This window comes from Canis lupus, chromosome 28 (genome assembly GCF_048164855.1).
Source record: "Canis lupus baileyi chromosome 28, mCanLup2.hap1, whole genome shotgun sequence".
NCBI lineage: Eukaryota > Metazoa > Chordata > Mammalia > Carnivora > Canidae > Canis > Canis lupus.
The window spans coordinates 7,363,726-7,375,840 of record NC_132865.1 but is presented as its reverse complement, the minus strand read 5'-3'; the positions used below and the strand labels follow the sequence as shown (position 1 = coordinate 7,375,840).

General features: G+C 35.0%; 1 long non-coding RNA gene across 2 annotated transcripts in view; it reads right to left on the bottom strand.

Annotated features, from left to right (window-relative positions):
* Positions 1–12,115, bottom strand: part of LOC140620150 (uncharacterized) — a 145,622-nt gene that overhangs the window by 42,061 nt on the left and 91,446 nt on the right. The gene's annotated exons all lie outside the window — the stretch shown is intronic.

The following is a 12,115-nucleotide window of genomic DNA, read 5'->3' as shown; positions in this document are numbered from 1 at the left end:
CATTCAGTAGAACAGGCTAGAAGGGACTGGAGTAAGAGGAAGAAGGCTCTTTCCTCATACCTCTAAGACAAGGTGCTGGGGAGTCGGCTATTGTTAAGGAGGATGTTTTGTGTGTATTTGATAAGGACTATCATTATCTTCCCAGTGCCAGTGCACAAAGAACTCTTTCCTGGATATTTACCTTGAGGATCTGCTGGGATTACTGGAAACTCTGCTTCTCCCCAGACTATATCTGCCAGGAGTTTCTTACTGTCACAGGAGTCCAGCTTAATCTCCAGTAATTCATCATGATTATTAGATTAGTGTTCATAACAGTTTATGACTACAGAGGCTTCTGTTTTAGAAAAGCAAATCTTTGCTATAGCTCTCTGGATTCATCTGTCTCTCCAGATTTGGGGATTTTTTTTTTCTCCTAGTTCACATTTAAAAAAAAAAAAAAAAAAGAACAGTTCACATAAAAAACAAAACAAAAGTCATCGATTTCTGAGTTTGTCCAGCTTTTTCTTTCTGTAACAATGGATTCCAACTTCTAAGCTTTTTACATACTGGAACTGAAGCCAGAGCCGCCTCAAATATCATTTTGAACACTTAATAATATTTATTTTTTAGTAACACATGTATTTATAAGATAATATTTGGAAGTATATACATTAACTATACTAGGGTGCATATTATTGCGGTAAGAAAAACAGACTTAGATGATATAGTATGAAGAGTGAAAATAAACCAAACTTTTTGTTAACTATGGGTTTTAAAAATGCAGAATTATGACCTTACACTCAGAAACATACAGAACACCTCCACTTGATTCTCTTGGCCAGATTTGGTCTCATGAAAATACATGATACTGAATTATGCAGGAAGAAAAAAAGAACCTCAATAATTCCCTTCATGTATACCAAATAAAAGACATGTACAGAAAGACCAGGGCCTCTATGTATAACATGCTTACTTTCATGCTGTCTTATAGGCTCAAACTCATCCTGTCAAGTCTAAACCTATCATCTGATCCCTTCAACAAGGTGCCCATGATCCAATATTTATTTCTGGCACTACCTATTTTTCTGCTTTAAGATTTTATTTATTTTTGGGGGGAGATGGGAGAGGGGAGAGGAAGAGGGTGAAGGAGAGAGACAAGCAGTGCACAGCATGGGGAGGGACAGAGGAAGAAGGAAACGGAGAAGGCAAAGGGGAAGCAGACTTCCCGCCGAGCGGGGAGCCAGACATGGGGCTCTACCCCAGGTCCCTGGGATAATGACTTGAGCAGAAGGGAAATGCTTAACAGAACTGAGCCACCAAGGTGTCCCTGGCAATACATATTTTTCAATCTCTCTTAGTGTTCATTCTATACTGTTTCCACTTTTTCTCATCTTTTTTTTTTTAATTTTTATTTATTTATGATAGTCACAGAGAGAGAGAGAGAGGCAGAGACTTAGGCAGAGGGAGAAGCAGGCTCCATGCACCGGGAGCCCGATGTGGGATTCGATCCCGGGTCTCCAGGATCGCGCCCTGGGCCAAAGGCAGGCACTAAACCACTGCGCCACCCAGGGATCCCCTTTTTCTCATCTTCTATATAAATGTATAGATTTTAAAATATTTCTCTTAGATATCCTCCCCCTTGCCACTTTTTCCATTTCATTTTCCTACACCAGACTAGGTCTGCTTTACTTTAGTCACAGACCACCATTGCAGTCTCCTAGTAGGTCCTGCTTCACATACATCTTACCCTATAATTTCCTCTTTATCATTCCCTTTTTCAAGAATCTAAAACAATCTCTTACTGCCCCAGTAGCTGGCAGAAAGTCCTTTGCTAGCTTTTAACTATTTTTTTTACCCTTTCTCAACCTGGAATCCCATGTCTCCCACTACATTTGAAGCTTGCTTAATTCTACATTCTGTTCTAGGGTCATCTAAATGTTTTACTCCATGAGGTGTAGTAATCATGTGTTCATTTTTATTCATCAAAAGCCTACTTCTGCTACAAAAAAATCCAAATGTTATCTATTTATAAAGATATTTTTGATAGTTCATTATCTTTGCATCTCCATCTCCTCTTTGTTTACATATAATTGTATTTACATATAATTGTATTTATATGTTTACATATAATTGTATTTATAGCCACAGGAGAGGGGGCAGATATTTATGGATCACAGTTCTAGAATTTACATGTTATCTTATTTAGTCTTACAAACAGCCTTCTGTGATATTATGATTATTTCGTATATGAACAAATTACATGATTGTATAGCAAGTAAATATGAGAGCCAGGATTCAAACTGTGGTCTGAGAGATTCCAAAATTTATGGCCTTCCAAAGAAGAAAAGGAAGAAAGGAAGGAAGAAAAGGGAAAAGGGAAAAAGAAAGGAAAATAAAGGAAAGAAACTTCTTAGCATATTTTTCTTTTATTAAAATATGGTTTCACTCTTACATAGTCTCAGGTAATTTCTTCATGTTAGTCTTAACTTCAACTAGATTAAGAGGAAATACAATAAGAACATACCTGATTAATTGCATATCTCATTAATATTCATCACTCTTGATAATTACTTATATGTCTGCCTCTTCTTTATTATAATTTCTTAAGAAATGAAACATAAGTGGGGCATCTGGGTGGCTCAGTCAGTAAAGCATCTGGCTTTGGGTCAGGTCATGATCCCTGAGTTCTAGTATTGGCCCCGCTGGGTTGAGGAGTCTACTTCTCTCTCTCCCTCTGCCCATTCCCTGCTCGTGCTCTCTCTCTCTCTCTTTCAAATAAGTAAATAAAATCTTAGAAAAAAAGATAAATGAACCATAAATGTTTTCTCTTTCTCCATTGGTTCTATAAATGAATTTAGTCAAATAATTAAATAATTAATAAAGGATATAATCTTGGCAAAGTAGGTAGGCTTTAGAAAAAAGTGCTACTGACCCAGTATTAGGCAATATATATTAGTTGATAATGACTTGTAGATATAAATATAAAAATAAAATTAGATCATTTAAGTTAGATGCAAACTTTTTTCACACTTTAAAATAATATTTTAAAATAAAATTCCCATTTTTTAATGTGCCCTTATATTCCCTCCATTCACCTTTCTAACTCCTTTTGAATTTTTGTACTTAAAGAATATTTGTCTGCTATAGGAAAATTACTTGATAAATTTCATGTCATAAACTGTATTGAATTTACCAGCAGCTCACTTAAGAATAACTTTTTTTTAAATCACTGCCTATACATACAAGTAGCATATAGAAATACTAGCCCTTTTAAACCAGATTCCAGAATGTATCACCTGATGACAGTGTAGCATAATATTTCTTAATCCAAACATTTGGAGATAAACTCTTCTGTCTCCCTAATTTTGTTTTCAGAAAAAGTAGCAGAAGCAAAATACGGTAAACTCCTCTCAATCTTGGGAGTTTTGGTTTTAAATCCTCATATTTTAAATGCCCATGGTGAGTTTTGGAGGATGTTTCTCTGTATGATCCAAATATATTATTGAAATATGATATTGCAAAATTTTAAGACTATACAAAAAAGATGAATTCTCTAAAAGTATGTACTTTCACTACTAGTAATAACGTAATAAAACAATATTATTGCAATAGCATGGTTATTATAATTTCATACCAAAGGAAATTAACGGCTGATTTTCAAAACGTGTCTTCTTTTTTATTAACATAAGATTTAAAATTGCTCTTAACTTTAAATACCACTTGTGAAGCTGAGTGATAAAATAATAGTGAAATTATATAACATATAATCTTAATAACCCTTCTTGAGGCTCAAGGTGACCACCAAGCAGCTGTTATTTTAGAAAAAAAGAGAAATACTATATAATAAAAACAAAAGCACAAACTTTATTTCATGTCAGGAAATGTTTCTGTGCTGTCCTTCGTGAGGACTGAAGTAAGGAAACAAAATGTAATTGTGCACATGATATCTAAAGGCTAACAGGAATTTTATTATGTACCCCAGAGATGTAAAACTCTGTTTTTTCAGTCTTAAATTTTAAAGTTAAGCTTCTTTGGATTGGAGTAACTTGTAAAAAAATATTCTTGAATCCTTAATGTTACTTGTTGACATTTAAAGAATTGATATGACTGAAGTTGATAAGGCATATATTTTAAATGGAGAATGTGACCCCAGGTAGCATTTTATTAGTATTAAAGAGTAAAAAGTAAAAATCAACTTGTGTCGGATTTTCGGCATTCCCCTTGAAATATACCGGTCTGGAAAGAGCATTGTTCTCACTCTAACCAAGAAAAAAGCAAATAATCTCCAAAGGATAACTTTTCTTGAACCTGATCTGGCATAGGAAACTATGGAATTTTGACAAAAATCAGTTTTAAAGTAAATGGGACAATCGACATTTATCAAAGCTGGGCAATAAGAACACGAACATCTGTTCAAATATTTGCTGTTCTCTTTATATATTTAAAATAGTTCATGAATAAATAAAAGTCCTAGGGTCCGTTAGGACCAGGAGAGATGAACAGTAGACCCAGAGATGAGAGGTTGTGGTCCAGAATCTGTTATGGGTATGACGTTAGGTATCTTACTTCATTTGTACCACCTTCAATTAGTTTCTCCTTAGGGCACTTCTCTTTGCTTTGGCAAGTTTTCCATGCTTTTTCTAACTTTTCCCGCTGTTTGAAGATGGCCATATTAGAAAAAATGTTACCCTGGAATGTAATTTTTACCTTCTTCATGTAAATGGTAATATAATCCCAACTGATGCCTACAGCTAAGTCCGATATATTCCAATTTGAATAACTACTGAATGAGAAGCTTTGGATTTTGTAACGTTGTGTCATATTCGAGGCTGATATGAAAAAATGGACGCTTAGATATCTTTGTCCAAGTTAGACTAAGTACCATCTGAGAAAGATATCATAATTAGTCTTTAACTTGGTAGAGTCAGCCCACGGATGAGTATGCATTTTAGCTTATTTTTGTGATGATTCCTCACTGATTTTTACAGAATACTATACCTATAAAATTCCCCATTGCATGCAATCTTTAAAAGGAAGCAAAGGCAAAAAAGGAATGTGAGTAAATATATTGAGCATATCCTTATGAGTAGCAAGGAAATAGCAATCTGATTAGGAACTATGATGTAGTATACAGCTGCTAGAAAATGTGACTTCCTTAAAATACTTTGAAAGCTCTTTTGGATATTTCTATAATTAAGATATAGGTTTTAGCCACTTAAATATTTCTTGAACTTTGCAGGCAGTTTGACTCAATAGGCAAGGTTTACAATAATCCTCTTATTTTCATAAATTCCAGCCTGGCATGGGACAAATACCTTTTCCTCAAAACTTAATTCCTTTTATTAGCTCAAAAATATTTGTAGGATTTCACTATTTTCTATTTGTTCAATAACACTGACCAAAAAGAAAGAAAATGACACACATGCAGCCTCTAAATGCCATTTTTATGTTTGTAGGCAACATTTGAAACACTATCAAAAATTGCAATTCCAACTAAAGCATTCTTTTAAAATAATTCTGCAAACCACTGGGCCACTTGGTGCTTTTATAAAAGAATAAATGGATAGTGACTCTAGTTTATTTGGGAGTTTTCATGTTAGAAAATAGGACAGAGGCTGACATTATTCCAAAAGGTAAATTCTACAAACTGCTGATGAAACTATGTATTTTTTGGGTTCTTCCAACCAGTCAGCTATTTCCTGAAGAGAGACTATTTTATAAAATCTTTCTTTTTTAAAGATTTTATTTATTCATTCACGAGAGAGAGAGAGAGAGAGAGAGAGAGAGCGGCAGAGACACAGGCAGAGGGAGAAGCAGGCTCCACGCAGGGAGCCCAACGTGGGACTCGATCCAGGGTCTCCAGGGTCACGCCCTGGGCCAATGGCAGCGCTAAACCACTGAGCCACCCGGGCTGCCCTAAAATCTTTTTTAAAATGCCCACTCAACTCTCAATTATTCCAGCAATGATTCTTTAATTGATGACCATTGAAAACTCTGAAAACCACCTTTGCCTCCTACCCTTGATAGTTTGATTTTTAGTCATTAATCCTTTAAAGAGTATATATGGAACACTGTGTTGGCTTGTTTCTACATGTAAGACATAATAGGACAGGTAAAAATTTCTGAAACAAAACTCAAAAGCACACATTATAAAGAAATGATTGAAAAAATTTGACTACACCAAAAATAAAAAATTCTGGCATAGTAAAAATCCACTTAGGAGAACATATTGCAATGCCTAAAAATGACAGATTATTTGTTTTAAAATTTCATTGCAAAGCCATACTCCTCTCTTCTAGCATTTTGGTATAAGGCTTACCTAGCACTTCACCCCGCCCCACTTTAGTGTCTCCACTGTAGAGGCTGATGTTATTTAAAAATAAAACTTCCAGTTACTTTAGGAGGAAAATTGGGTTTATTTGGAAATAGCAGAGAATAGAAATATGGGTCAAAGAAGCTACGACAAAAAACAACAACAACAACAACAACAACAACAACGAAACCCCACAAAAAACATAGGTAAGTCCACAGAACAAAGGAGAGGTAAACTACTCAGAGGAAAGTGTGAAGTTGGAAAGGTTTTTAGGAACATAAAGTACACTGAAATAAAATGGGTTTTTGAGTTATAGTGGTCTCCTGTTGGCTGAGTTGTGACTTTCTCATTGGTTGTGCTGTTGCCTGGGAGATGAGGAAAGACTTTTCTCCTTCTGCTGGGGTAGCAAAATAGTATCCATGTGCAAGGTTCAGCTGTTCCTGTTGAATTTGCAAATGGGAAGGAGTGGTAAAGTCGAACTTCTCCTGTGGAACATCCTGACTCCATTTTAGTGAGGTTTCTCTTTATAATTTTCACACTGGCCTTCAACCAGAAATTCACAATGTTTTTCTTCTGCTTATATGAAGGACATCACGGATTCCCAAGGCCATAGCTGGCTTAGCCCAGGTCTGGCTTCAAAGATGTTTGCTCTTTCCAGTACGTGAACCTTGGTAATTGAGAACAGCTTTTAGGCCCACCCATTCGCCCAGATTACAACATTGAGCCTGGTTCCAACCAACTGCTTTTGAGAGGGGTGTATACGTGTGTGGGGCAGTCCAATTTTCATTTCCATTACCTCAACAGAAGTTGCATTCCATAATTAGATTAGACTCCACACTGCTCAACTTTTTATGAAACTATTAGTTGTTAAGTGTGGTTATGCCATTTATCTTTTAAATTTTTCTTCCTAATATTTTATCTCTGCTATATGGTTTCCTATATATGTTTAGAATTTTCTTAAAGGATCTATTTACACTACTGAGATGTTTACTAAAAATTCAGTCCTTGACATTTCCCCAAACTATTTCATGTTGTAGAAAAAAAAAAGACATATTAAAATTTAGAACATGAAAGATTGTAGTGAAAAGACTAATCCTTAATTATAATATTCATTTAAACTAATATTGCAATAGAAATTTTCAACAGTCTTACCCTGCTTCATTGTCTTCAATTTTTTGAATAAGCATTTGTAGTACTCAGCATGAGCTGGCATTTAAAGTGAATAATTTTACTGGATGTTATGATTCTACTGCTATTTAAAGTAAATGAGTCTTTGCGATTTCAGTGACAGTTGTGTCAATGGAATGCCTGCGGGCCAGAAACCCATTTGATATGTCTAGCAGGAAGCTCTATAGGAAATTTAACATAAAATAATTGATAGTTTTGAAAACAGAAAAGGTTTAGGAAACAAAAAGTTTTTGGCTTATTGATTCTGCATCTTGTTCCACTATACTGTACTAATAATTATAATTCTATATTTGACTTTGTAACATTTACAGTAAATATATTTTAAAATGTGTTCATATTTATTATTATTTAGAATCAATGGCATCTTCTGATATTCCTACTAATATCTACTAGTGTATTGGAAAGTTTAGTTTTCATCTATAAATTGCAATAAGTTGTTGGAACAACACACTGGAAAAACTCAGAGTTTAAATCTGCCTCTTTCAATGACTAGCTGTGTTGCTTGAGCAAAAAACATTAACCTTCCTAGCCTATGCAAACCCTGGAGGTAGGTTTACAGCTCTTTGAGAAGGAAATTCTGGGGTCTCAGATATGCAGAGCATGGTTAGTATGGGGAGGGGTGCAGGTGGGCATATCTCCTTGACACCATTGTCACATGCCCTATAGGAAGGGCACAATAGAAGAAAGCCAAAATAGAGCTTTCTACAGCTTGGGCCTATGGCACTAACCCCTCTGGCCCTCATCCCAGGGAGGTACTAGATGGAGGGAAATAAACAGGTTCATATACTATTTATTTCAAATAAATTAGGTGTAGGGGAGCAATTTGGCAATATCTTCCAGAATTCAACCTGACAGTTCCACTTCTAGAAAAGTGTCATCGAGATTTACTTGTAGAAGTGCCCAATGGTGAATGTATGTTTACTATAACACTATAAAATCAAAAAGCTGCAAACAATATAAATATTGACCACATGGTGAATGGGTATTTAAATTATGATACACTAAGGCACTGAAATATATTTTGCAGCCATTAAATAGGATAGCCCAGTGTGAAAAGATCTTCAGTATATATTTTTAAAGATTTATTTATTTTAGAAAGAGTGCAAACAGGAGGAGGCACAGAGGGAGAGAAAGACTCTCCAGCAGACTCCTTGCTGAGCATGGAGTCCAACCAGGGGGCTCAATTTCAGGACCCTGAGATCATGACCTGAGCTAAAATTAAGAGTCCAACACTTAACCAACTGAGCCACCTAGGTGCCCCTTCAATATATATTTTTAAGTAAGAAAAGCGAATTAAGGATCTGAGACGTAGTATGACCAGCTGTGTTTGTGTGTGTCTATGTGTGTGGTGTGTGTATTATGCCTATATTTTTAAAAAAATTCTCTAGAAGGAATTACAAGAAACTATGAAGTGATTACCTCTGGTTAGTAAGAGCAAGGGTTATTGGGGGGCAGTTTTTACTTTACATCGCCATCTATCAGAATTTGTCACAGCAGTTAATACTTTCATAATTAAACAATAACAACAAAACAAAAAAAACCCATTACCCTTCCCAGCATTATGTCAGAGGATTATGCATGAGAGATAAATGTATAGCACGAGAAAAATATCTTGCACATAGAATGTATTTCATATGTGATAGCCCTTATTTTTATGTGAATTATATCTTATCTTTAAATCCCCAAATGATCTTTTGCACTCCCTTACATATTACAATTGTTGACTAGATTTTATCTGATTAGATCATTTAAACATATTTTATGGGCTTACAGTTTTTTCATTTCTTTGGTTCTCAAAAATTTCAAGTGAAAACTAAAGCAAGACAGTAAAAGTACCAATTGTGTTGGCATGAACCTTCTTCTAAAGATGGTGATACTATGGCTATAAGGTATACAGGTGGTGACAGTTAACATCCCTAAGTGTGAGCAGCATATGTCCCTCCTTTGCATTGTGTGCATATAAAACTTCTTTGGTGCTGTTGATTTTTTTTTTTTTTTGAGGGTTTTAGGATTTGTTTGCTTGCTTCCTTGATTGTTTCTAAGACTCAGTATTGGCTAGGATGAATCTTACTTTCTAAGCAGTGAAATAGGGTGACTGTGTTGATTTGGTTCACTCTATAAGAAATCTTTTAACTGCAGAACAGTGCACAGGGAAACAGAAAGGTTAGGTAACTTGACAGCTAGCCCAGCCTGGCATTGTTTTCTGAACAGTACCGTTTTCCTTGGCATTAATGCACAAGTGTACTATCCCTCTACAGAAGAAAATGATTTCTATTTAAAATAGATACAAGTTTCCCAAAACATTAAAATTAGTGTCTATGCTTTGCTCCTCTCTTGTCGACTTTACCTGAAATTTCAGCATTTTAAAAGGTTAATTGAGAGGTTTCTTTTCCCGTGTTCTTTATCATACTTTCTATAGATCTTTTCAGAAACAATTCTTCTTAAAATCAGGTTGATTCTTTGGGAACTAAATTACTCCCATCTCTAGGGGACTGATTTTTCAGAGTATAGTTATGATAGTTTTAAAGAAATTATCTTTCAAATCCCTACTATCTTAGATGTATTCTTTCCAAAGATCACTCCCTTTAAAAATATACTTGCAGTCTCATATTCGCTTTGCATTGTCTCCATCGCTATCTTACTTCAGTTTGCAAAAGCGATATAGAACGTCTAACCGTCCTCAAGTTTAAGGAAAATATACTATTCTATCGGTATAAAAAATTCTTTTTTTTTTTTTTTTTGGTATAGAAAATTCTGTGGTGCTAACAAAGGCACAAATTGGGATACATCAGGCTTGAGAGAGTTAATAAGGGCTGAAAAACAAGGTCTTTTTTATGAATTAATAAAGGAGCAACCTCTCATTTATCTAAGGCTTGCTGTATACTCACTGCTAGTCTCCTTGTCTTTCTAATCCATCTGTTTGTCTCTCCATCTCTCAGTGCACGTATGTTAGATTTCGGAAGTGAGATGTCTATCATGGTGACTCATAAACATACTTATTTGAGTAAAAAAAAAAACAGTAAGCCTAATTTTCCTGAATTTTCTGACAATGAGAAATGGTCTTGCCTAAGTTATATGGTAGTGTTTTCTTTAAATTGAGGGAGTTAAAGCCACAATCCCAAAGTCCTAAGGACTGTGTATTTAAAATGTGTGTGTATATAATTTATCATTTATATATTGATATATATTTCCATCTTTTTAAGGTGCTATATATTAGAAAATACAGTACTTCTTATGGTCAATTAGACCTTTTAAATTTTTAATTAATTAATTAATTTTTGCTATAAAGCACCATAAACATCCTTGTATATATCATCCTGGGTACAAATTAAATATAGGGAATACACTTGGAAGAATGCCACATCATAGTGTTTGAACTTTTCCAACTCTATACTAGATATTTCAAATTTATTTTCAAGCATAGCTACTATCAAGTTATATTGCAATCCACCAGGGTTTCAGAGTTTCATTTAAGCCCATTTGATGTTTAGTATGCTGATCATATGTTTTTTCTTTCTTTCTTTCTTTCTTTCTTTCTTTCTTTCTTTCTTTCTTTCTCTCTCTCTCTCTTTCTTTCTTTCTTTTCTTTTTCTTTCTTTCTTTCTTTCTTTCTTTCTTTCTTTCTTTCTTTCTTTCTTTCTTTTTTCTTTCTTTTCTTCTTTCTTTTTTCTTTTTTCCTCTTTCTCTTTCTTTCTTTCTTTCTTTCTTTCTTTCTTTCTTTCTTTCTTCTTCTTCTTCTTCTTCTTCCTTCCTTCCTTCCTTCCTTCCTTCCTTCCTTCCTTCCTTCCTTTTTATTTTCTTTCTTTCTTTCTATCATTATGTTTTCTTAGCTCCAAATCTATCTTGCGATGCTGTAACTGAGACCACCATTGCATTTCTGCTTCGGTTGATGGATACATGGTAGGCTCTGCTAGCAGGGTATATTAGAAGTGACTGCAAGGATGAAGAAGAAAGAGGGTCTTGCTCCTTGTGTGCTACTTGCTTCTATCAGCATCAAAAAGTTCTCCCTGGTGGCAGCAACTGATTCCCATTTAATGTGTATTTCCTAGTCCCCAAACCAGCTGTATCATGCTCCCTTGGTAATAAGAGTGCATCAAGAGGTCTGATTTCCGGCTGCTCAGAACCTCCCTCTGAATTCCTGAAGTCCAAGCTCAGCCAGCCTCCTCCTAGAGGCCTACGCTCTAGTGCTACAGAGGCCCCCTTTCCTGGGCACCAAACAGGAGGCGATTCTTCTTCAGAGATTATTCCAGTCTTTGGAAGCTGCCTGCTACAAATATTTAGGTTGTAATACCCTGGAAATGTTCCATTTGTTTCTCTAGCCCTGGAATGGCAACAGCTTCCAGAAGTTGTTACTTCTATGAAAACTTAATATTTTCCTCTTGCCTTTTAAGCTCTCCAAAATCCAAGTAACCAAACTTTTATATATTAAAATGTCTCTGTTAAAATAAACAGCATATTATTCTGGGTTTATGATTGGACAGTGACAGAAATGATATATTAAAAAGTACCCTAATTTTGTTTTTAATTGAATCTCTTAAATAATGCAGTTGAGGAACTTTTCATATGAGAATTGCTTAATCTGGTTTCCTTTTCTATGTATCTCTTGACCAGTTCCTTGCTCATGTTTCCTACTGA